This window comes from Rhea pennata, chromosome 4, assembly GCF_028389875.1.
Source record: "Rhea pennata isolate bPtePen1 chromosome 4, bPtePen1.pri, whole genome shotgun sequence".
Lineage (NCBI taxonomy): Eukaryota > Metazoa > Chordata > Aves > Rheiformes > Rheidae > Rhea > Rhea pennata.
In genome coordinates, this window is record NC_084666.1 from 44017766 (window position 1) to 44044283 (window position 26518).

Sequence of the window (26518 nt, forward strand, 5' to 3'; positions counted from 1 at the left end):
GACTGTCCTTTTGCTTACAGCACCCTAAATCAAAAATAGTATTATTTTAGTCAATGCAGCTACACAGCTTTAATGCTGGCCTAAGAGAACAGAGGGTCAAAATCAACATGTTCTCTCTCTCTCATACGAATGTGTGTGTAGTAAAGGTAGCATGTAAATGCCATGCTTTACTGTAGGTTTAAGGACAAGAGACTCTTTAGCAGCAAATGACACAAAAGTGCTATCAAAGTACTGCTATGTTTACTGTAACAAGGAAAGCAAGCATGAAAATTGTATCTCTTTAAGTTGATTATGCTACAGGAAACGTTTCCATGGTGAGTTAATATTGAGATACAAAATTGTAAGAACCTCCTGAGAATTTCCCATTTCTAAACACACTGCTGGTACAACCGGACAGGCAGAGCGGGATGCAGCACGGTCTTGAAAATGCCATGTAGACCTGCTCTGTTTGTACCTGCGTGGCTAACATTTTCAGATACGCAATAACACTGTATGTCTAATTCCACTCACTAGCACAAGTCTGATGGAGGATTTTGTCAACTGCATTTATTTTCTGCAAGGAACTACAACAAGTGATGCAAGTCCAGAAAGTATCCGGCTTTTATGCAGACAGAGAGGTCCTTTCTGTCTTTTCCTAGCTGCATTTTTTTCTCTCATGCATAGTGCTATAGCAACGGCAGGTGTGATAATTTCTGAAAAAAAAGCAGAAAGGAAGCATGCTATTCACACTTTAAAAACATTAACAAGGAAAAGAAAGTCCCAGTTAGACACATTCATTTTAGAATTATTCTGTTTTGGGAAAGTAACTAGACTTCTCTTTAAGAACTCTTTTTAGAATCATTATTCACCTCATTTTACTATTTTAAGCACCTTAAACCTGAGTTAAATGTACATGCTAAGCAACCTGGTCTAAAATTTGTGGCATGATTAGTGATCTGGAGTGCCTGGAAGGGGCTTGTTCAGAAAATGCAGATTATCTTACCCTTTAAAATATCACATTATCTTCCAAGGCTGGGAGGAAAAACTGGGCACCCAGGACTTGTGATCATTTTCAAAATGTATGGCTTGAGTGACAGGGGAGAGGAAAAAAACATGAGAGAAGAGTAAAGGTGGAAAACTTTTTTTCTTTTAGAAGTAAAAAATCTTTTCATCTTGTTAAAGAGTTGTTATTATTTTCCCTGTTAGCCTTCTAAAAGATTACCAGTAAAGACAAGAACAAAATCTTTGTAAAACTCACAAATATGAAAGTACTCAATGAAGGGAAATGCAGATTGCTACTGCAGAGGAACTGAATACCCTGTACAGAGGTGGGGCATTGCTAATCCCTGGGAGGGTTTCAGTACCAAATCAGCTGTACAAAGTCAAACGTCTCTTCAAATACAGCTATCACAGAGGGATACATTTACCAAACACTTAAATGAGAACTCATGGAAAAGCGTAAATAATCACAGCATTTCTGTGCTTTGAAATTCCAAATCTTTGCACAGCTCCTAATAGCAAAAGTCCGCAGCATCAAGGCTAATGAAGTGGAAGGAAAGCAAATAGAAAATGTAAAGAGATCAATAGGATGATGACTTCATTTGGTGAATTATTTGGTGAACACACCAGTAAGTCAGAGAATCTTAATGACATTTTTTTAATTATAAATCAGGTCAAAGCTGAGTAACAAAACAAAGAATGGCATGAAAATTCAAAACAATGTCAGAGCTGACACTGTCAGTAAGGCAGAAGGAAAGATCAAAACAGGCCAAACTTTCAAAAACAAATATGACAAATTATATTTTATTAAAAACATTAATGACCCATTCATCATTCTATCATCAACTCAGCAGAGTTTCAGAATCTTTATTCAACATACTCAAACAATAATGACTAAAGACATCCACAGCTTTGACTATTATTCTCCTTATCTGCTAATGAATGGGAAGAAACATAAATTTTGCATGCAAAAAGAAGGATAGTGGATAAGGAAATTAACTGAATGGTAAAAGCCCTGGATTTTGTGTAACTTGAGGCAAGGTCTCTGCTTCATTTCACTCTTCCATTAAAAAATATAATGAATCATTAACACCATAGGCAGTAGTGATGATGCCAGAAACATGTATGTAAAGTACTCAGACGTGAGTACCGGCTATGTTGTAAATGAGTACCAGGAGTCAACCCCTAGTTAATTATATCTTAGTATCCTTGTTACCAGACTTATACGTAAAATATATAAAAACTTAAGTCAGATATTTCAAATTAACATGATAAAATCGTTCGCAAGGGTTATTTTAAGACAGTGTAACTGTTAGAATCACAACCAGATTACCTTTAACGAAAAGACTGCAAGGTCCAGTTTGACAACAATTCACAATAGTTTCTCCTCCTGTGTAAAAAAAGGACAAGTTTTATCATACCCTTAGTAGGTCAGTTATAATTACTCAGAGGCCCTGCGGGAGTTTTTGAGCTTACACATTCATTTAAAATGGGTCCTGTTCTTCTTTCTTCTCCTAAAGAAGACACACGGGGAAATTAAAACATAAAATAGATTAGCGACAATTCCCAACCAAACTGGGAAAACCTATAAAGAATTTTACGTCTTTTATGGCTAGTAGAAACATAAGAAATTGTAAAACCAATCAAATAAAACTCAAGTCTAAACATGAAAGTTTGTCCATGGAATATAACAGTCTGGGGCTCAAGCCAGGAGATTTCTACGTCTCTTTGAAAAAAATACTTTTTTGAGAATATTAGCTTAAAATTCAAGTCCTTCCTGAAAAATAAATTTGCTATAAGCCTGACAAGTTGAACTCCTATGATCATAATGGAATTTTCTTTTCTTTCTTAGTGTTTTTCAGCTGATTGCATGAAGATCAAAAGTTAGAATCAATAAAACCTACAATAAAGAGGCCATAAAAAAGTAATATACTATCAAGATACATGAATTATAAATTACAGAGCAATGTATGTCAATATTCTATGACATTGCGGGACTGGGAGAGAACACAGAGGGCTTATGAAAACATGTAAAATAAAAATTTCTTCTGAATAATGATGAAAAATAGCACTGTAGCTTGCTCATGCAATAGCTATTATAAGTGGAAAAGGTTTTGTCCTTACTAAAGGGCCCCATAATGTTCAGCCATAACAGCAGCCTATATTTACAGGGTGGCATGAGCAGCATGAACTTGATGTCCACCTACAGCTTCAGAACCTTTTCAGATGACTGGGTGAGAACAGATGGAAAGCAAATATCAGAAAGTCAAACAAAAAAATTAGAAAAGACTGAATTAAAGTTGTGCATTTAAATTAATTTACCTCTCTCCCTTGCATTTTTATGATGATACAGTTAATTACATAATTGCATATATTTGGCATATCTTATTCAATAAACAATGTCACTGCTTTGAAGAGAATGATCTTGGTCTCCTTTCCTTCAGCAACTGAGAGGATTATGGTAAGTCAAATAAGATACTGCAGGGGAATAAAGAACAATCATATGGCTTAAGAATTCTGACATTCTCCTGGAATATTAAATTTTATCTCTCTCTCTGATCCTAGAAGAATCTGTGTAAAATGATAAACCTGAGTCTTTCAGAAATCCTAACTAATTGGTCCTTATTTTGTGGGCATAGAAATTTGAAATCTAAAGGTATGAATTGCAAAAACACTGAGAATTCAGTAGGACAAACACATCAGTGGGACTAGTGCTTTCATTTTATAAAATGCTCAGTCCAACTAAGTACTCTGTGAGTTTCTGAACTAATAAATATCCCACTGTGCACCCTAAATTAGCAAACCAAATAACTTATGTTTCATGTCCTTTAAATAACTTTGATAGAATAGGGCTAATGTTGTTCACATATCTCATAGAAAAGCCCATGAAAAATAAGTAATGGCATGAATATCATTCAGTACTTTAGCTTGGGTATTGAAAAACAACGATGAAATCGAGTATTGAAGATGACTGTCTGCAGTTTCCCCTGTGCACCGAAAACGTCTTTTGGAGGAGGACACAAAAATCCAGTATATCATGTTCATTCCTTCTGTTTCAACGGGCTTCTTCTTCTTTTTTATTTTTTTTTATTTTTTATTTTTTTTAAGTAGAAAGTGGCTGATGCACTTAAGGTGTCAACAGTTGCTCTAGTCAATGCATCTCTTCTTGATATATATCACTTCTTGACATGGGACAGGTTAGCAATCATTTATCTTCAAGGATTGTTTCTTGCCCACTCTGCTGTCTCTAATTTTGCTTCCAGACAAACTCTTATCCCTATATGAATTAATTTTGGAGACTCAAACCACATGGATTATGAGATTTTAAACCTATTCCTTTTTTTTTCATTTTTCCTTATTTGCTTCTTAATGCAGTTCACTGTTATTCTTAGAGGTCAGATATAAGGATCAACAAAACCTGCAACAAACAAGCCATAAAGAAGCAATCTGTACTGTTTATTGGACCAGGCTTACCATAACCCTGAATATGAACTGAAGGCTAAAAATGTAACAAAACAATTCAAATCATTAACAGTCTCATTTATCCTGCCTTGACAATTGAAAACTATATATGCATGCGTGTGAAATAATAATATGTTTGTACTTCAGAGGAAGGTTTTAGAGTTTATTTTGCATAGGCATACAATTTCAATTCCAGAATGCTTTAACTAGTCATGAGGAAGCTAGCAGAGTCCAGCAGGATTTGCAAGCTACACAAAACAAAGGAAGTCATAAGTCAGGTATCAGCTATAACTAAAGTTATGATCATACTCCCTAAGACACTAGCTTTGCTATCTAAACAAAAAAACCAAATTATTACAAATGATAAAACAAGATAATATGAATCTTAGTGACTTCTGGCCAAAAGCTTTATCCATATCATTTAATTTTAATAGAAATCTTTTACTGGTTTATGCAAAAGCTTTCATTCAAATCCATGTGCCTTCAAGATAAGACAATTGCTAAAAACTGTTTGGAATATTAATATTCCACACTTTGAGGGCGTGATTGTGCCTGATATAAAACAGGTTTACTCCAGTTTACTGCTTCTGAGAATATGACCAAAATGTACTGACAAATTTACTGATTTTACTCTGTGAGCCACTCACACATAAGAAATGAAAATAAAAATTACAGCAATGAGTTATTACACTATTTTTACCACTTATCTTGTTGATACTGGTATGCTATCTTTCACATATTGTTTGTTGATCCACAAAAAAATAAAACAGGTGCAAACTTTTCCTCAGGTAAGCTTAAAGGTGGGGAAAAAAACAACATTCATGCTACATTCTTGACCTTTCCTTTCACTTTGTCCTTTTCTATCTCAGGTTAGATATCAAGAAATAAATACAGCAGAGTACATTTAAATAGAAATTTGAAAAAGAAGCTTTTCTGTGTTGTATCAAGTCAGAAATATTCGTTGTGTGTTTCCTTAAAGGTCCCCATAGAGCAATCTGTTCTCTGGATCTACTATTAATCTACTATTGACCTGAGAGCTAACATACTTGGCTTGGCTGAGAGTCACCTCTTCTTCACTCATAAATGTCAGGGGTGCCGACTTGCTGGAAGAGTTAAGTCTCTTCCTTGCTTGAAACAAGTCTAAGTCTCACCTGCAAAAAGCATTACTGCCAAGGGAACCTGTGGATGGGCAATAAAGGTATGTTTTACTGCAGTCTAGGATTTAAACATTTCAGTGTTGGACTCCTCTGTTTCATAGTAAACAAATTTGAAAGTAGGGATTCCTTGAGCTCCTTGAATACAAGGGGACAGAAATAACAAACTAATTGCTACATCAGAGGTGTGATATACTGCCAGGCGACCCAGGACAGATTGCTGTTCAGACAGACCTACCCAGGTTAATGTCACAAGGGCAGCTCCCTTTAGGAGACACAGGCACCTACTGGGGAAAAAGAAAGGAAACATTAGGCTGGGCAAGCACAAAGAGCAAAGGGAAAAGTGCAAAACCAGTTAACATCCTCCAGAGAGGGTATATTCCCTTCTTGTTTGATTTATTACTTATACCACTTTCAGGGCATATCCACTGGACTTCCACACAGACTTTGGTAGGCAGTTGCCGGCACTTGCATCTCATTGACATCTCATCCCCAATCCAGAAAGCCAATAGAGTAACTTTACGGTAGGTATATGATAGAAATAAGAGTAAGGGACGTGCTACAGAGCCATTGACTGTAATCTTGACTTGCAAGATAAGTAAATACTTTTTTTTGCTTGCCATACTTTCCTTGTCCGGGCACATATTTCATATTGCTCTGTCACACAGTTGGTAATTGTCATCAGACCTCTCTATATCTGAGGTATGATCAAACGAAAGCAAAGTGAGAATTATATATGCAGAAATGAAAATCACCAGCCAAAATCCAGCAGCAGAAGTATCATCATCATCAGTTGGAGGGTTGGTGATTTCTATGGGATGAGTGATCAGGAAGTCTAACATTGCAATAGCCATCCTTATTCACCCTCTGAGGCTGTGTTTACCCTGCAAAATACAACACACGCTGGAACATTTTCTGCGTAGACTAAATTCACTCATGTAGATGTGTCCTCAGGATATCAAAATGCCAAAAGATTGAATTCTTCTTGTATTCCTATAAGTCTTAAGTCAGGGTTAGGCATAAGAACGGGCATTGCAAGAAAGCTTGTGGTCCAGAAATTACGCTTACTTTGTGAATCAGCTGTCAAGCTTGGAGACTGTTGGATAATCTCTTACTCAGTTCCTTGTCATTTTAATTACATATAGCATTATAGTACATGACCATGATATTAAAAGAACAAAATTCAGAGGTCCCTATGTCAGCAATGAAAGGAAATTGCAATGAAAGGAAACATCATGGCAGCACTGGCAGACTAGGTGAATGCCCCCTGTTCTGGAAGCATCATTTCAATATCTGTGTGAAGACATCACCTCACCTCACCTCACCTCACCCAGTGGTGCCGCAGGAAGGGGTGCACCGCTGTGAGCACAGCTCGTGTCCTGGGATTACTCACCCACTCTGTTCTTGTGCAGGAAGGAGTCTCATTACCTCTGCATTTGCTAGTGATGTGAGCACTATTACAGCATTATATCCAGGTCTGACATTCACATTTCATAACAACTGATAAACTGGAAGGAATTCAGAGAAGACCACAAGAACAACTGAAGAATCATAAAGTTTCCATTACAGAGAAGTCAATAAGTTCATTCAATATATTTCATCAGAGAGAAGAATAAACAAGGGAGAGAATATCAGCTCAATAAGAGAATCAAGATTTAGCAATATTTTTTTAGGAGCAGCGGTTATCCTCTACTGTGGATCATTCAGAGAGAAATAATTCACAGAAGTTCTACAGTTTCAGCAACCCAGAAGAGCTCAGAACAAGATTATCACAGTGGTTCTGACTTCTGGCTTTACTATTCATTAATCTAAGTAGCAATAAATAAACATTTAAAATTTTGCTTAGGTCTCTAGAATGATATGCACATACTTGTCACAGTACAAACCAACCTCATAATTTTATGATTCATTTCCAAAATGCCAGCTGTATAGAAGGTAATAGAGGTTCAGTATCTGGCCTTCAGAGGAGTACTAGCATTGTGTGCCAAATAGATGACAAAGCTGGGAAAAAATGATCACATATAATGGTTTTATATATTGGAAATTTCAGTACACAAAACCAAGGACACTAACCAACAGTTTTTGTATCTTCTGTTTCTATCCTAACCATGAAAAAGCAGCTAAGATGAAATAAATCCAGTTAATCTTACTTATAAAATAACCTGTTAATTTCTCTCTGTGAGAAATGTTCGAATTTGTTTCCTTGTGGGGAAACTCTGGCACTTGTCTAATGTATACCTCATATGCATACAAGAAAACCTGTATAAAAGTGATTCCAATGTAGCTAGACAGATACATTTTTATTATTATTATTATTATTTCAAAAGTTGACATCTCCAGAAAAACTCATTTTGGAGCATTCTCAAAGTACTTTCTCAAGTAATGACATTTAAATGGCCTCTGACATTTTTGAAGATAGTTTTTTTGTGAAAAGTGGCAAAAATCCTTCTTTTAGTATGCAGCGGCAATCAAGGATTTTCACTCACCATAAAACATGTCAAAATAATGAATGGCATTCCCAGTAAAGAAAATTAATTTAAACGAGTCAGGTAGAAACACATACCTCTCTACAAAGAAAAGATTCTTTGTTCAGCTTATTGACTGCCTTCATGGAAAACCACTGTACACAATTATTCGGGACTGGTTTATTTTCCCTGTATATCTTTGAAAGAAAAAAAACTTCTGCTTCAATTGGTAGTGTTACCTCTCTGAACCTCTGTGCAAAAGAATTCTCATTTGATTTCTGACTGGCCTATTATTTAGTTAATTAGTGTATCATATTACAAAATCAATAATAACATGCCATTGCTGACACACTTTCCATTTACAAATGTGAATATATAGGCCTTCCTGCTAATTCATTATTGAATATATTCATTGGAAAGATTCTTCAGTGAGTAATGCATTATACTGGCATGAAATCTCTCAGTTCTGCATATACAGGACACAAATAAAAGAGGGAATGAGGAAGGAATAGTACCTCTCTATTTCTATAACTTTTGTTTATTTATCAGAATCTTCCTTATTGCATGAAGCATCAGTAAAATACAGTTAAAAAAACACACATATATTTGCACTCTGAAATACATCTCCCTCTAGTAATAGAAAAAAAAAAAAAGGAGCAATTTCACCCACCCTAACTCATGTGATCTCTAACAGTATCAACTTCTTCTGTTACCGAGCCCAATATTAGACATATACCTACCTCAGGTATTTTAAAATTAAAAGGAGACTATATTCCAATAGCTATTTTTCCTCTGATTAGATAAAGACATTGTTAATACTCAGTAGTAGTTGAGTAATTCTAGCTCCAACTAATGGCTTCCTGAGTGTTGCACCAATCTTTTGCAAAATTCTCTAGCACGACCACGTCAGAAGCCAAAGCAACTTTGATTCTTTTAGATTAGGTTTACTTTCAAAAAGACAGTAAGGCAGGATTTTGTCTTTATTTGTTTTACTCAGGGTATTTCAAGTGTTACATTATCAGTAACCAGTTTGGAAGATCTTAGAATCACAGAATAATGTGAATTCAGAAGGGACCTCTGGAGGTCATTTAGTGACTCCTTCAAAGCAGGTTCAGTTAGCTCTCAGAACCTCCCTGAACCCCTGCACCAGTGTTTGACCACCATCATGGTAAAAGACCTTTTCTTTATATCCTAATTGGAATTTCCTGTTTTCCAGCTTGTGTCCATCACCTCTGATCCTATCACTGCTTACCTCTAAGAAGAGTCTGCTCCATTAGGTGGCTCCATTAGAGTCTTCCATTAGGTGGCTGGTGACAACAGTAAGACTTCACTTTAGCCTTCTCTTCTCCAGGCAGAACAAATCAAGCACTCAGCCTCTCCTCATACATCATTCATGAAGTCTCTAGCCTTCAGAGCATCCTAATGGATCCCATCCCCGCTTCCACCTTCTCTGGACTTGCCTTTTGTGTCTGAGCTCAGCAAAAAGCTAGCAGAGATGAACTTGTTTAACTTTCCACAGATCAAAATATCCTTGTACTTAAAGGAGATCGTCCTTGAAGTACAAGTAGGTGTCCTGAGTCCTTTTCCTTCTTGAGGGCTGTCTCCCAGTCCATCCTCCCACGCAGATCCCTAAATGATTCATAAGCTGTAATACTCCTCCTTGTCTTGTTTAGTTCTGTCAGAATTTCAAATTCCACAATTGAAATTCCACATCGTCACCACAGTCAGGGCTGCCCTCAACCTTCACATCCCCGAGCAATTCTTTGTATTTGAGTTTCAGGTCCAGCTGTAAATCTCCTGTAGCCCCCTCATTGATCACCTGCATCAAGAAATAGTTATCAAAACAGTCCAGAAATCTCCTGGACTGCTTGTGCCCAGACATTTTGCCCTTCCAGCAAGTAATAGGGTAGTTGAAATACCACAGACTGTAATCGGGGTGCTTCCTCCAGCTATCCATAGGAGACTTCATCTAATTCCTTTTCCTGATCTAGTGGTCGACAGCAGACACCTACCACAATATTACCCAGCTATTGGCTGGCTCGTGACCATTTTCAAGGCAAAGTTCATCCATTTGACTCATTTCTATGCATACTTTCCCTTCCTTGCCTGTCCAGGTTATCTTTCCCAAAAAAGTCTGTATCAGCCCACAGGAAATAATTCAAACTATCCCACCACAGTTCTATAATCCCACTGAGTCCTGTTTCCCACGCTGTGGAGTGCAAGAAACTGCCCCATCATGTTGTCCCCAGACACTTTGTCATTCTCCCCTTCAGTTCTCTCCAAATTATGGTAACCTTCCATCAACATACTTAGTTGTACTTGAGTCCCCATGACTCTTTAGTCACTCCTGACACACCCGGGGTCATCCTTGGCAGTATCATTGATGTCTATGTGAGCAACAAGAGGTAATAAATAATTTTAGGGCTGGGCAAGTCCCAACAATCTCTCCACAGCATCCCAGACCTGAGCACCCAACAGGCAAAAATTCTTCTCAAAACATCAAGTCAAGCTGATAAATGGATGTCTTTGTGCCTTGCAGAATGGTATCCAAAAAATATCACTCACCTATTCCTCTTGATATAGTCCCTTGGTTTAATCTTAGCTTGCTCTGATACTTACTCTGGCGAGTCTTGCTCCTCCTTATCTGCTCCTAGGGCACTATACTCTTTCTGTAACTACAAGCAGAGAAGGAGCTTTCCTTCTCTTGAGAGATGGCACAAATTTCCACCCTTTGTGTCATCTTGGGAATTTCTGCCCAACTATCCTTTGAATGTACTCTCTAGCTCTTCTTCTTTCCTTGCATCTCAGGGTTTAGACACTCACCTCTGCAAGACCTCTACAAAGATATGGTTAATCTCCTGATGGTGCACAGCCTGATCACCCTCTCCCACAGGCCTTCTCGGAGCACCTCGCACATCTCCGACAGAGAAGGCCACCATCAAACCCCGCCTCAGACAAAAACAAAGGCACCCAGTACTTCGTGCAGCTCAAGACTTGAACAACCTCCCTCTTCCTGGCTTGAAGGATATGATAAACCAAGAAACTGCTTCTGGCAGTGATGGAGACTGCCCTGTAGTGCACTGATGCTGTTATTGCATGATCTGAAGTAGATTCAAACTGTCTTGGACAGAAATTTGGGATCCTGTCATGACTGTTGAGTTGAATGCTGTAACAACTGATGCATCTCCATTTCTTGTGCTCTGGGAGCTGTACTGCTGCCTAAAAGTAATACAATATAGCTGGTCCCCCAAAAATTGTTGAATAGGTGCTTGGTGTTCCCTGGTCCACACTCAGTTAAAGACCAAAGGTGTAGGCGCTTTCTGATCAGGACATTGCCAATAAAGGCTGCAAGAACCTCCAGAAGTTAAGCCTCACTGGCAGCAGTAAGCCTCCAGAAGAGGTTCTGAGAAGAAATAGCTGCCAGGAGATGTTTTCTGAAGGAGAAGCCTGGCAACTGCTGTGACAACTGCTCCCTCTCCATTAACTACTTCTGCCATTACCTCACACTGCACAAGAAAAAAAGACTACTAGTGAGGGGCATAAAGAGGCTTTCAAGCCCAGGATGCAGTTGACTAAACTTCCCATTTATTTATTTGTCATTATGCTTAACTGAAGAGTATCTTGTCTCAAAGGCAGATTTCTGTCCCTGTCATTATTATAGTTTGTTTTCGTTTTCTGTAACATGAACTTTCTCCTAAGGCAGTTTGTATTTTCTTTATATGATTTTTACTGGAAACAGGAGAGAGTGTAGACACGGTACATTGCTGCCTAAGCTGAAAGATTTTTCTAGCATGTAAGCAATGTCTCAGAACAACCTCCTCACCTGTACTTGGCAGCTAGCAATTCTTCAGTAGTGTAAAGAGCATTTATGTGGAGCTTGACACCAACAGACTATGGGTCCCTGCTTCCTTTCCTGCAGGACTAACACTGAATGTAGAAACTAGCATGGAAATTAATTAAAATAAATCAGTATGATTATATCCAAATTTACATCACAGACACAATAATCAGAAAATTCTGATCAGCCTTCTTCTGTCCTCCCTGTTTTTTTAGGTCCCACCACATTGGATGTGTATATTTTAAGTTTCACTTCATCCCACATTCTTGGACTATGTCTAGCTGACATGTTTCTTAAGCACTGGCACTCCCTCTTTCACTTCTTCACAGGAAGCAGGAGATCCACAACTCAACTATTGTAGGTCCGAGTTACAAAGCTGATCTCTCAAGGTTCACCAGGAGCTTAAATTATTCTAGTCATATAGATGATATAGGGTTAGAGTTCAACTCTTTAGTCATACTTAGAATGAAGATGGGATTTGTACTTGTTTAGAAAGGCATAGCATTCTACTTAGTTCCAGAAAATACAAAATTATAGACCCTTTCGAGAAATTCAGTTTCATTTGTACTGGTTATTCTCTCAGTTACAAAACTTTCTATGTATTGTTGGTATAAATAAGCTAAAATGGTCAATGAAAGGTTCCTCTTACTTACTTGCTAAATTCAGATGATTTTTTTCTTAAGGTTTGTTAGGTCTTCAAGGTTGCTCATGCGGTAAATTGCTGACTTCTAAAGCTCAGACTTGAAAAGAAAAAAAGAAAAGCTCCTAAATTCTGCATACCGGGACCCCAAAATCATCACCAGAGCGTGGCCTGATATTCATTCCCTCATGGCCCAAGCTAAAATGCAGTGAGGAAATGTCAGAGTTGTCTCAGTCCCAGGGACTCAGGAATCTATGCAGTAGGATTTCCTACATTCACAGAGAATATTTTCTCCCAAAGCAGTCACAGTGATGTCGGCTGACTGTACGAGAGAGCCAGTGACCACTTAGTCATAGTAATCAACCTTAAAGCTGAAATAGAGGTAATTGTTTTCTAGACATAACTACTTTTGCAGAGGCATTTTTCTGCTTGTAATTTGTGGTAATGGATGTGCTTCTGCTTATCCTAGTTCCTAATATTTTCCTTGATCTATCCCTTCATCGTTTTTAATTAATGAGTTTCAATTCACTGCTTCCCACTGACTATTGTTATCTCATGATTTCGAATGGCTCAGGTATCTTGGACCATGTATGGTAATTTATGGTCAATATAGTTATCTATTGACTGAGACTTACAGCTGCTTTCCTTGGTAGTCTGAAACGTGTGTCAGCCTGGATGATCTGCTGTGGCTGAGCGAGGTACTTGCAGCAGCCCCATACATGGTTCTTTTGTCCCCAGGTAACATCTGACAGTTCAAACACAGAAGCACACCTTCCTTCTTTCAGCAGCAAGAAACATGCCTCTGGCATCTCTCTTTAGCACCTGTCACTGAAGTTGTACACCAAACAGATTGTAAGAGCAGTAGAGCAGCAGTGGCACTACAAGGTTTAGTTAAAAAATGGTCTTTAAGGAGTGGAAGTAGAGGTTTTGCTTCATGGAAAATAACTGAAAATCTTTTGGAAATATTATGTGGCTATTACATTGCTCTATTACCCCAGTGTTTTTTCTTGTGTACACCTGGACATCTTATTTGGGTGGTTTGCCTATTGCCTTGAAATATTTACAAGGTCCTGATTTCAGTATAATTTGATCTGACCAGATTGGATTTACTCCCTCTCAGCACAGAGCTGACAACACAAACACCATTGCTTTGATACAAATCTCCAGATTTTAATGCTTTAAATCACTCTCTGATCACATCCTTATGCTGCATTTTCTCTACTGCTGCTACATTTTTTGGGGGAAACCAAACAATCCCATGCACAACAGCGGAGATGACAGCAGGACAAACCTATCTGCTCATTTCCTCATGCCCAAAAGAATGGAGAGGTCCAGAAGGACCAATGGGGTGGGAACGACCTATGGAGTTGGTATAAACATTTCCCTCTTGAAAAGGAAGCTTCAGTCAAAGACTCCTCACTGTACGTGGGACTCTGGAGAATGATCTGGGATGTAGCAGTAATTTCATTACTGTCCTTGCTTGCCAAGAATGTAGGCTAAAAAGATCTGCCCATCCTTAAGTAATTTATATCTCCCTTGACAGCGTACCCTTTTTCCCAGGTGTTTGCAAAATAATGTACCAAGATGAGAAAATGTCTTGCTAGACTGGGGGTAGTGTAAAGTTTATGAGAAAGAACATACATAGACAAAAAAAAATCAAAATATCCCAGTAGAAATTTTTCACTTATCTTCTCCAGGCACCCAAGGTGCTTTGTGCAAGTAAAACACTCCAATATCTGTTTGCTCTGCAGTCCCAGAGGGAATGTGAAGTACGCTTCGAAAAAAACCAGATTTGTCTGAAGCTTGTGTGATAGAAAGTGAAGAGCTTCCCTCAAGCATACCGTAGAGTCCTGCTCTCTGCACTGCAGATCAGGTCTGCTGTTTTCATGTATCATCACCGTGGAGGCAGACACTAGTAAGCAGATGTGCAGAAAGGAATTCACCATCCAGCAGCATAAATTTTCAGTGCTTATGAAAAACTGAGGCAAAGACAAAGACAAACAGCAAAGTAAATGAGCTTTAACTCTTCTAGGTAACAACATACAAGAGAAAATAGTGTGGGCAAAAGTGCAGTCATGAAAGTATTCAGCATAACTGTTTAAGCAGACGATCAGAATGGTTCTCAAATTCATTTCTTCGTGCACTACTACATACTGCAGAGTGACATGCATTATTTATTTCTCCAAAATTTAACAGTCTTTTCTATTTCACAGATCGAAGACAATCACAATAATTATTTTGTTAATTTCCCAATTATACAACTACTTAATTTTTATTGGGAGCAAATGTGTAGCATAATTGAACCTTCCCACATTTTCCTCTTTGCTAGAAGGAAAACAAAATGATGATTTTTTTCTTTATTAGAAAATAAGTTGAAGTTTAGAGTCTGTTTACATTGCAAATGCACTGGAATAATAAAGCAATGCAATACAATCCATGGAATGTTTGTAAAACATTTTCAGTTATTTCCATATAATCAAACCTCTACTTTCAATCCCTAAAGATCAGGGATGTTTTAATAAATTTTGTGGTGCCACTGCTACCCTGCTGCACCATCTGCTCCTAGACGTCAATCAAACAACAAAGTGAATTTTGGAGGCTCTGGATCAAAAACTTGTGAATACTAAGAGCAGAAAAGGACAATCTTGAGTTATTTCCATGTTTCTTTGGAATCTTACTCATGCTTAGCAGTTTTGCCTGTGTTAGGACACCGGTGATGAATTTAACACGCAGCAAAGCTATGCATACAGCTGTTTACCACTTAAAACAGTAGTTAATTCTACTGCCATCAGCATTGTAACTGTCAGTGGGTTAAGTACACACTGCACAGAGGAACTGGTCATGTCCCTATAGTTCACTGCAGTGCAGGTCTTTTTCCTTAGATCTCATTCCATAGTTGCAAGACATAAGGTAAGGAAATCTCTCTCTTTTAAGCAGTTTTCTTATTCTCCTTTCTGAAATGTGCTCCTTTCTGTTCCCCAATGCCCTGTATGAATGTATGGGAACAAATGGCTTATAATTAGCACAGAGAATCCCTCTCATGAAATTTTTCAACTGTACCAGAAAAAATAAAAAAAATCAAAATAAGGCACCAAAATAACCTAAATCTGTACTCTTCATATTCCACCTACACAGGATAAACCTATGTTGACCAAGGCATTTCACGTTTCAAAAAAAAATTTTTTAGTTTTGTCTATACACAGCTAAAACTTGGCTATTATGGGCACCTAACATGAAATATTGAGAAATTTTTTAAAAGACCATAATTAAAGTAAGAAACCAGCTTTAGAAGTCCTTATGTGAAAATTTTGGTCTCTTTGCCATAAAAAGCACTTGCAAACCCATTATCTAGATATGAAGATAGGATAACTACATACACAAGTAGTGGATACAGCCTTAAAATTATGGAAAATAGATCTAAAAATTGAGCCTTTAACACCATTCTGTCTCATCCAGTGCAAGAGATATATTTCCATATATTTCAAAGATTGTTCAAATTTTAAAATCATTTGTTTCTACTGCAACAAAATCCTTCTATGCTGTTTTATTGGTCTGATTTTCTACAGAGACTGCTTAAGCAGCATGTTATGAAATACAATTGTTGAATTTTTTTTAAATGACTAGAATGTCTACAGTGCCATCTTAATGCAGTCTATCACTGTGTTAACCATTGTGTTTAAGTAAAAAATAGCATACTAAATTAGTCCAAAGGATCTGAAAGTTTAAGACTGGGGATCACGCAGTACATGGCTTGCACACTACGAAATCTTAGCAGTCATAAAGTTAACTAAAACACTACTCTACTGATTGATCTTAGGAGGTCAGATGATAGTGTTGCAATCAGGTATTAAATTTATTTTATGTGGAGGAGGCACATTAGGGTTGTGAAATAAAATCTCTCTACAGCGTACCAACCAATGCATTTCAAAGTGGTATCCTGATGAATTTTTGCTTATGAGAGAATAAATGATCAAATGCTTATCAATAGTTTTGATCTACGAGATGCAGATGAACTGACAGATTTTAGCAGTACTAGATCTTTTTTTTTAAAAAAAAAAAAAAAAAAAAGGTGTCTGAATGTAGATTTAGTTCATGTAATACTTCCTATTTTGTCTTTCTAGCTGGTAGAAACTTGTGGGCACAATGAGCTGTAAGAATTAACCATCGACTCAAACCCAAACTAATTTTTTTTAAGGACTCTGCAGCACCTGCAGTCATTCCTAATTTTGTTTGCTCTTGTTATTTGTAAACTTCTTTGGCTTAAAATTTTATGTTTGTATATTACCAATGAGTTTGCAATATGAGCTTAAGTGACATGCAATCCAGAAATGATAATTTTAATCTCTACTAATATGGTAAGATTTGAATACAGATCTTTATAGAATTTCAATCTTTCTCTGGTGACCAGCATGTAGCAAGAACATATTAAACACTCCTCACTCTGTTTCTCAATAGCAACTACAGTTTCTTGATTACTACTGATTGAACATATAGGATTCTCTTTTGCACTAAATCATAAATAAAACAAATTACTCTTCACTCCTCTCACAATGCTCTAACATGAAAGATTTTCTTAAGCAGAGAAAACACCACAAAAGCTCACCAGAGATCATGCAGTTTGAAGACTACATCATAGTCTCGGATGATCTCTTCATATAAAAAGGAATCCATCTCCATTACTAAGTTCACACTGTATGCAATATTTAAATTTCTCACACCAGTAAGAGTAGAAAACTCTGTAAGAGAAGTTATAAGAAAAATTCACTCACTACAAAGAATACCTTATAGTTGAATGATCTTGTTTAAACTGTATTTATAAAATTTTTGCTCTTAACTTTGGGTTGCCACAGATTGCCATGGAGACTGCGGTGTCAGGAACTGGGAACTCTTTATAGCGAAGGATCATAGCTAAAACTAACTTCAGATTTGCATGACGAATAGTTTCTTTCAGTTTGGTTACTGGCTTTAAATTGGAAACCTGAAATACCTCTCAACTCTGACAGGATTCTCACTGCTACCAAAACCTTCAGTGCTTTCTCCTTTGTTTTTAACCTTGTCCTTTCTTTTGGAGTGCTGTTGAAAGTTCTAAGGTGGCCTCTTGTGAACTGGAACTGAAGAAAACAGTTACACCCTAAAGAATGGAAGTTTCAACCAAAGAGAAGTTGCAGTTGAAGTATTAGGTGCAGTGATGTAACCGTATACAAATCTATAGGTAGGTAGTATCTCAAACTCATTGGGATTGTTCAGGAAACAGGATTTTTTAATGAAAGCTGACTATATAGCAGAGATCTACTGAAAAGGTGCGGAAAGAGAGGTTTCATGCTTTTTCCTCCCCTTGTGCTAAGCCTGCTAAAACAAAGTATTTTGAAACGTCCTCACTTTAGAGCCATTTTATAGTCCTTGGTTTCTATTTTAAAAGCACAGGAATCTAAATGAAGCATTATGTTATCAAAATCACTTTTTCTTCTCAAGAGTTAGTGAGTAGTAGTTCATTTCAATGACAGACACCACTGCATCACATCAAGCCTTTTTAAAATCGAATTTAGAGTTTTCTTATCAATTGAAATGACAGCATCCAAATTTCAAGTCTGAAGATGTGAATATGATTGCTAAATCTCAAGTTAAGAAAACAGCTCTTAGTTCTGAGGAATACCTGAAATTACTGTCATACTATACAGAAAATAACTTATTAAACTTTAGTTGCCTCTGGGGCTACCTTCAACTGCAAGTTGAATGAATTCCTAATAAAAGTAATCTTATGCGAATGTGGAGAAAACTGGGAATTATTAAGTGAAAGGTAATGAACACCTTTCTGCCAGAAGATGGATGATAAGAAACAGTAGTCAATACCCCATTAGCAAGTCCATTATAACTTTGGCATAGAAACACGCTTTATTTTAGAAAGCCAAAGCAATTGTGGTGAATTTTAACAGCTGAATAAATGTACATGCTAATCCATGGTTATGTAAGTTAAATAAATTAGCCGTGTCATCACTTCTACTGTAAAAAAAAAAATAAAATAAAAAAATAAAGAAAAAGAAAAGAAAAAGCTAGTAACTCATTATCGGACTCATTATCAAACTCTCCACTATGACTCCTCACACTTCATGGTTAATGTTGTGTCAGCATTTCCATTATAAACTCTTCTTTCAGGGTCTTATGATTCAATCGTACTGCTGAAATTCTGCTTTGGAGATTTCATTTCTGGAAGATATTTTATAGCTAGTTTTAACATGACCGATGGTCCTTAAAACCTTGTAGAAGAGCTTCACCAATTATGTTGACATAATTGGCTCCTAGCTCAAACATTCCCTTGTACTTACGGACATTCAAAATCCTACTCAACTCAGGCAATATCTGACGGGGAAAGCCTTGCCAAGCAGTTTTCAAGACTGAAATATTGAAAATGTGAGGTAAATGTGAACTCTCTGTTTTTTTCCTGCAAATCAAGATAGCTGCTAGAAAGCTGGTGCTTAATGCAAAATATTAGTATTTGCATAATATTTAGAATCCAATGAATCTAATGAGAAAACTAGAATTCAATTTTACTGGTTCACCAGATTTACAGGAATGGACCCCCATCTCACACACACTGCCTGTCAATGGAGATACGACGGTGTGACCACCTTTGGATAACACTGGCAGTTTGAAATAGGTGCCTTGGCTCATTCCAGTTGAACTAAACAAACACCAGCTTCATATCTCATGGCTTTTCTTTTTTCTTTTTTTTCTTTTTTTTTTTTTTTTTTTTTTTTCTTCTTTTCTTTTTCAGGCCATATCTGAAAGAGCATCTTCAGCTCATGTGGACCTTATGAGTTCAAGGGACTTCAACCAAGGGACTTCAACTGTTTTGAAGGAAAAAATACAGGAAAAACTCTTGAAAGTATATTGTGCTGTCCCCTCCAAATGCAGTCTCTCCACGCAGCTCCCCCTGGGGCAGTCTGTCACAGAAGAGCATGCTATTGCTGCTTGTTCCATGACTCAGAGCAAAAGAATAAATTCTACCCTTTCTTACATGTCTGAAAAGAAAGGTCTTACATAGGAGAAACTTTTCTAAACCCTTTAAAAAACTTCACATACCCATTTATACCATGTCAAACTACCATGGATGTCTCAGGATGATGAAGAATGACAGAGGCTCACTTCAAATTTGTTTGAAGGAGGAATTTTGAGTTAAAAGCTATTTAAAAGAGCATATTATGAAACAGAAACTCCTCCTCTGCTAATCCATAAAATCTGTCATGTGATAGTTACATATATTAGTCCTGTGCCCCCTTTTGGCAGAAATCTGAAAATTCTTCTATGGAGTGTAGCTCTCTAGAACAGAGCCTACAGCTCCCACTCGCACAGATAAGTTGTGATTACTGCACCTTGGTTACACTCATGGAGTCTAAATTTGCACTTCATTCTTGGCAGAAAACAGGACATGATCTCCAGGTACACAGCTTGTATCTGCTTCATTCAGATTTTGTGTTGGATGGATTCACAGATAAGTGTGCCCACTTCGAGAAATGTAATTTTGAACAAATGTTTCACAGAAAGTAATTGAATTGTATGTGCTTTAAATAGGTATGTGGCTACTGGCCTGGCTCCTCTTCCACCTGGGAAGCACTGATTAACCAATCAGGACTGATTACAGAGGATGAAAGACAGTTGAGAAAAAGCGTGTGTTTTTTTTTGTTTGTTTTTGTTTTTTTTCTGTTTTTTGGTTTTTTATTTGACAAATGGAGCTGAGTATGCTTGAGGAACCAGAGGTTCCTTAAAGAAAACCCTCTGAACGTAAAATTCTCTTTAGAGAGCCCCTAGAAATTCAAAGACAAGAGATTGTAACACATAGAAAAGGAACAGCAAGAAACAAAGCCACATTCTGCTCAATCCATGAGTCCTGTACAAATTTAAAGATAATAAAAATAATTTAAAAGGAACAGGCTTTTAAAATCCCTCTAGTTTTCAAGGACTTCAAAGCAGTAACGTGATGCAAATTTTAAGGAAAGGATTCCAGGAAAGATCAGGAAAACTATGAAACAGTAAACTCAGTGTCTGTGCTGGGCAAGTTAGTGGAATATTTAGTAAAAATAGAAAGAAATCATGCCACAGAAATCAGTGGAGTTCTCTAAAGGACCCAAAGACCATGAGAATAAAGGTAATCCCACTTAACTCAGTATGCATGCATTTCTAAAAGGCTTTCACAAATGGAATGATTGAATCATAGGAAAAAATACAGAAAACATTTCCATGGAGAGACACTTGGCTAGAAGAAAAGAAACAAAAGGTAAATGGTTCTTTTTCACAGTTAAGAAGAAGTCACAACAGGAAATCACAGGAATCTATGCTGCGATTGAGCCTGATCAACATATTTCTATATGATTTTGAAACAATAAGGTGCTAAGGTTTGGAGACGATACAGAGATATTCAGGGTAAGAATAAAAATTCCTGTACAGAATTAATACTGAGTGACTTAGCAATAAAATGGTAGATCAAATTCAATAAATATGAAGTAATATGCCAGGGGCAGGGGGAGGGAAGAATGTGTTAACTTCGTATATAAAAAGGTGGACTTAGAGTTATTACCACTAAAAAACATGATATAAACATGATTATAATAAATAATTCTATAAAACTGTCAGTTCAATTTACATTAGTGTCAACAAAAATCAAATCAAATGCTAGGAATAAGGAAGGAAACAGTGAATAAAACACAGAATGTTATTACGTAGGTATATACACAATGCTTTATCCACCTTTTGAAAAATGAGATGAGGAAGAGAGAGCAGAATCAAAATAGAATATAACTGAACTAGAAAAAACACGCTGAAGAACAAGAACGATCTAGGAATAATTTCTATACGAGGAGTGACTATTGGAATAGACATCCTGAGCAGAGGCAAGAGGTAAATGAAGAAGGGTATGATAACCATGTGTACAGTAGTGGAATCCAAGTAGTCACACTATTTTCTAGTGCTAGGGGACATCAAATAAAACTAGGAGGCAGATTCAGAACAACCAAAAATGGATGTTTCTTTGCACAACACACAGTTAAGTTGTAGAAAGTCTTGTCTCACATAGTTCTGCCTGTTAGAAGTTTAAACAGTCTGAAAAAAACACATGAAATACCAACTGTGGACTATCAAATACTGTGTTAAATATGGTATTTGATCAGGGAGACTCTGACATGCCGGTTACTGCAATTTTGGAGAATAAACTGAGAAATAATCAGAAGTTTATTATATTCTACATTTACCTATGCATCTGTTGCTGGCTGCTGCTGGAAATAGACTCTAGTCTAGGTGACCTTTTGGTTTCATCCAATACAGTCAATTCTATGTTATAAGTTTCAGAAAAATTCCTGACATTTACCTCTTCATTCATACAATTCATATTTCCAGGTCTGGTCTCAAAAAATACTAAAAAAAAAAAAAAAAAAAAAAAAGTGTCTTCCAAATGTAGTATGTCAGGTTTTGTCCCGGAATAAGTAAACACTGACAGTCACATTGGTAGTGAAAAAGAGAGAGACCATAGGGTTGGAGGGTTTTTTTAACAGATATTTATAGGAAGCAAAATGGATGAAGTCAAGCAATACAATGTCACTACATTTCATTTTTTGAGTGATCTTCAGACACAATTATGAACTACTAAGCACTTCAGAAGTCAAGAAGCCTCCACAGTTTACCTCACAGAAAACAAAGAACATGCCACTGGACTGGTCAAACTTCAAGGCTCTAACAACTACAGTCCAAAAACTATGTAGCCAAGAATTACATTATCCTGCCCTTTCCCACGTTTTCCTCTGTATCCTCCCAAACCAAGACTGCAAACTCGCACAGCTGTCTTCTACTGCCTACTTCCAAAGACTGTTGTGTTTGCTTTAATTCCTGGATATAGACTGCAAACGTCTTCAGAATCATATTTTCACAAGTTTCCTGTGCACCTTAAGCTATTGCTTCTGCTCTTTGCAGGTCCTGAATCCAAATATCCACACATCAGGAAGCACCTCTCACAGCAAATATCATATCTCATGCCCTTGCAGCACCAGAGTCTCCCTCTGGCTCTGGAGTCTCACATGCAGCTGACTGGCCTGTCCTCAGCTGTACCCGGTATTCAAAACTTTGGAATGGAAGAAAACGGGAGAACAAGAGAAATAAGTTTCTGCATGGCCCTGAATAACCCCACTTCAACAAAGGCTTTGTTGAAAGTGTTACAGTCAAAATCTTGGCAAAATTAGAACATACCTTGAAAGTGGAACCAATATTTTACCATTAGCTCAGTTAAAAATCTCAATAATACAGTCAAAATACAACAGTTTTCATTAGTTTAGTTACAATAATACCTAGTTCAGTTACAATAATACCTGTTAATAAAAAATCCTTAAAATTGTTGTGCAAGAAAATGTATTAATAGCTACCCCTTTTCCGTCATGTTATGTTCAACCCTCCAATGTCCCCCTAAGTCCTGAGGTCAGTAACTCCCGTTCTTCTGCAAGCAGAGAGGTGCTCAGGTGTCACAACAAGTTATCAGCATACTGAATTACTCACCAGGAGCCACTCGTTGCTGGTGCTGCAGTTCCCTTCCTCCTCAGTCTTGGATCCACTTGAAACTGTTTTTTAATGCTTTCTTATCACTGCCTAATTCCTTTTCAATGGATTTCAGCTAAAGCTTGAAAGCTGCACAAGAGTTTTCCCCAGCCTCTGGTAGTGCAAAGGGTTGTTATTTGCCAGGCAAACAATACGACCTAGTACACTAGGCCTGATCACCTACTAGCTAGGTTTGACAGATATTTACGATATATGATATTCACAGAACCTTAACTAAAACAGTTTAGGCAATGCTCAACCACTAGCAAATTTTTAAAAGAAGCTAAAACCAGCTCAGGCCCAACACAAAGCCTATCAATGCAAAGCCTATCAACTTTACATAGCAATGGCAGAAATCCTATTTACTGAGCTATAAAAGCTCTGGTTTGCAGTTTCCACCTTGCATGTTCCTTTGTCCAGAAGACAACAAAAGAGGGCTATGGAAAGCAGTGGGCAGCAATACTTGCTTTAGACTTCTTTAATAATACAGAACATGCAGATTACTATTTTTTGTACTAGAACTGTGCGCTGGTTTGCAAGAGAAAAAAAAATGTCCTCTTTCGGATATTAGTCTCGAAATTGTTTCAGACGATCCTATTTATTTTGTTTTCTTGCTGTCAGAATTGAGCTGTGAAAAGGCTCTGTGCTTAGTTTTAGTTTGGTAATTCAATGTTATCTGCAACTAAGAGCTGTTTTTCTGATTATGGCATGTGAATTACACATAGTCACAATGACTGTTTCCACATCCATTATTATTATTTTCTTAGCTGACTGTATAAGCTCGTAAAGAAATAAAATAAAAATCAGAAAAAGGACAAGATAATTACAAGACAATTCCATAGATTCAAAACAACCTTCCATAATTGAATTTTGTTGCATCTAAATAAAGCATTAAACTAAATAATTGGCTATTTCAAGGAACTTTGAGGAAAGTTCTGAGGCAATAGAAATTCCAACTTATTAGAAAATTAACATTTAAAAATATATTGATGGATACGTGGTTCCCAGGCTCATTATTTAATTATTTGTAATTTTTTTTCCAGCTCACTAGCTAGAAACTCCCATGCAGAAAGGTAGCTCATAGCTGCTAGAATAGTTGCCATTCCTCCACTTTATACAGCTGCAACTCAAAAATTTCTTATGCTTTCATTATACTTAAGCATCTATCAGCCCACAGAGATGTTAAATGAAAGCTCACTGTAATACAGCTTCTTTAATCTTCTTATTATCACAGCAACACTTTAACACATTTATGTATGAAAACATCTGTTTGTGGCAGAAAAAAATGAAAAGTTTTTGAAATTCATGACTGAAAAGTTACTATTTTGTACCAAAAAAAATCAAAATTAGAACTATTTTCTAAGTTTAGAGTCTTAGTTTGGTTGAGTTTTTGAGTGAAGTTTGTTGCAATATTTGCCAGCTCTTTTGAAAGAAATTGTAGATTAGAGTGTAGTTAGATTGAGACACCTGAGAAAACATTAACATGACACTGGTCTGATTATGCTTCTTTCTGTCTCTGGCGTCTGTCATTCCAGAAACTGGCTTAATTAGATCTATGCCTGAAAAGATGGCCTCTAGATACCAGGTAATGATAGTAACATCAATTCTCATTCTCAGGAAAGCAAGATCCTTAATAAGAACGGTAATGGTAATGGTCTTTAAGGGTGGAAATAGAATTTCATCACTAAGTCCTATTTGGTAATCCATCCAGGATGTTTGACTAATACGAATTGGAACATTTGGTGCACTAAATTCGTCTTGCAGGTCCAAGGAGGCCCTTCACGTCTGAGCTCCAACGCAGATCTTTTATCGAGGATTTTTCTTTGTTTTCTTTCAGCTTGTTTCCTATGGAAACAAAGCTGTTTCAGTAACTTTGTCTGTGCCATTGTCTGTAGCTGAATGTGTCCTTAATCCCTTCCGGATGTATTGAACAAGTTTGGCAGAATTTGCCAAAGGAGAAGCAGTCTCAAAAAATAATTGCATTTCTACAAGTTCTATGAAAATACATAGCAGGGTAGAGGATAAAGATCCTCTAAATACCCTCCCTTAGAGAACGGCTGCAGAATGAGCTTAAACCCTCCTAGACCCAAGGTCCTCAGATAAGACTATGGGAAATCAAACTGCCTTGGATTTTACATTATTGGAAAATATTTGATATTGAAAAGAATTATTCTTTTCTGATATTTGTTTTCATCCTTCCAAAGCTTCCAAAGCAAAATAAAAACATTAATTCACAGATGAATGTATTTTCTGAAATTATTACCTTAAACCTCAGCACATAAATCACAAACATTATATTCTCTACTAAAAGCTACATTAAGAATGGGATAGGACATCCTAACGAATCTAGGCCTCTTTCCTAGTATAAGTAAAGTAACTTTTTTCCTTTTGGTTTATCTCAATCAGCTTAAAATAAAATGAGAGACCAGTGAACCAGTCTAAGCAAAACATTAGTGTGTGTATTTCTTATTTTATTAGCTCCATAACCATACAATGTACAGATAAGCCTTACCCTCCTCTATCATTTTCTTAGGGCACTAGTTTCCTGACTTACCTTTTCCTTTATACTATGATGTATTTAGCAATAAGTTGCTTAGTTATACTTAATTAAATCTGTCATGAATCAGATGCATGGTTTGGAAGCAAAAAAAATAGCCAGTGTAGCAGAAGAAAAAGCCTATGAGATATCTCTCTCTCTTTCAGTTTTTTCTTTTACAAAACAAGACCTTTTCGCAAGAATTATATCCAGGAGAAACTCACTGATTTTTTTGTATACATCCACTGCACATCCAAGGAAACAAACGCAATATTTAACAAGAACTTGCATCCTTTAGCGCACAACACTCAGTAAGGTTGTTGAGTATAACTTGCCAGTTACATTTCCCTGTAATAGTTGCGTGCCGTAGGTATTCCACAAACAAATCATGTAAGTGACAAACAAAATGAGGAGTTAACCAATAAGGACAAACTGTAATTCAGACGCATCTTCCATGGAGGCATGCAGATTTATGTGTGGTTGGATTCTAATCCAAAGTGTTTATCAGGAGAAAAGAAGGCATGCATTTGCACATGCACACACACACACACTTGATTTATGCTTTTATTACAGCAGCTTATTGTATTAGAGCTGCTTTTATTTACCTGTACTGCCTCAAGTGTACAAGCTGAAGTGTACATTTTATTGGAGAATTAAGTAAAGCATACACTGAAAAGAACTGCATAAAGGTTATATGCAATTCTGTGAGGGCTATCTGCAAGGTAAGGGTCAAAATCAATTCCATTTACCAGAAGGTATCACCGAAATAGATTTTAACCCCTTGGATGTAATTACTCACCGATATTGCCATTAGCACTGGTCTATCCTTTTGATGGATTGAAGGCCTTTAGCTACTCAAGTTTTACTAAAACT

General features: G+C 36.9%; 1 long non-coding RNA gene across 3 annotated transcripts; it reads right to left on the minus strand.

Annotated features, from left to right (window-relative positions):
• Positions 1 to 524: 524 nt before the first annotated feature.
• Positions 525 to 26512, minus strand: LOC134139432 (uncharacterized). Of its 3 annotated transcripts, none has more exons than XR_009958152.1 (7): positions 26445 to 26512; positions 17141 to 17273; positions 14379 to 14516; positions 12551 to 12637; positions 9312 to 9878; positions 2312 to 2368; positions 525 to 692 (listed from the first exon to the last, which is right to left on the minus strand). It is a non-coding gene; the product is annotated as an uncharacterized LOC134139432 (long non-coding RNA). The 3 variants fall into 3 exon arrangements; XR_009958153.1 differs by lacking the exon at positions 26445 to 26512 and adding an exon at positions 23071 to 24346; XR_009958154.1 differs by lacking the exons at positions 525 to 692; positions 2312 to 2368 and adding an exon at positions 6280 to 6478.
• Between the last annotated feature and the right edge of the window lie 6 nt (positions 26513 to 26518).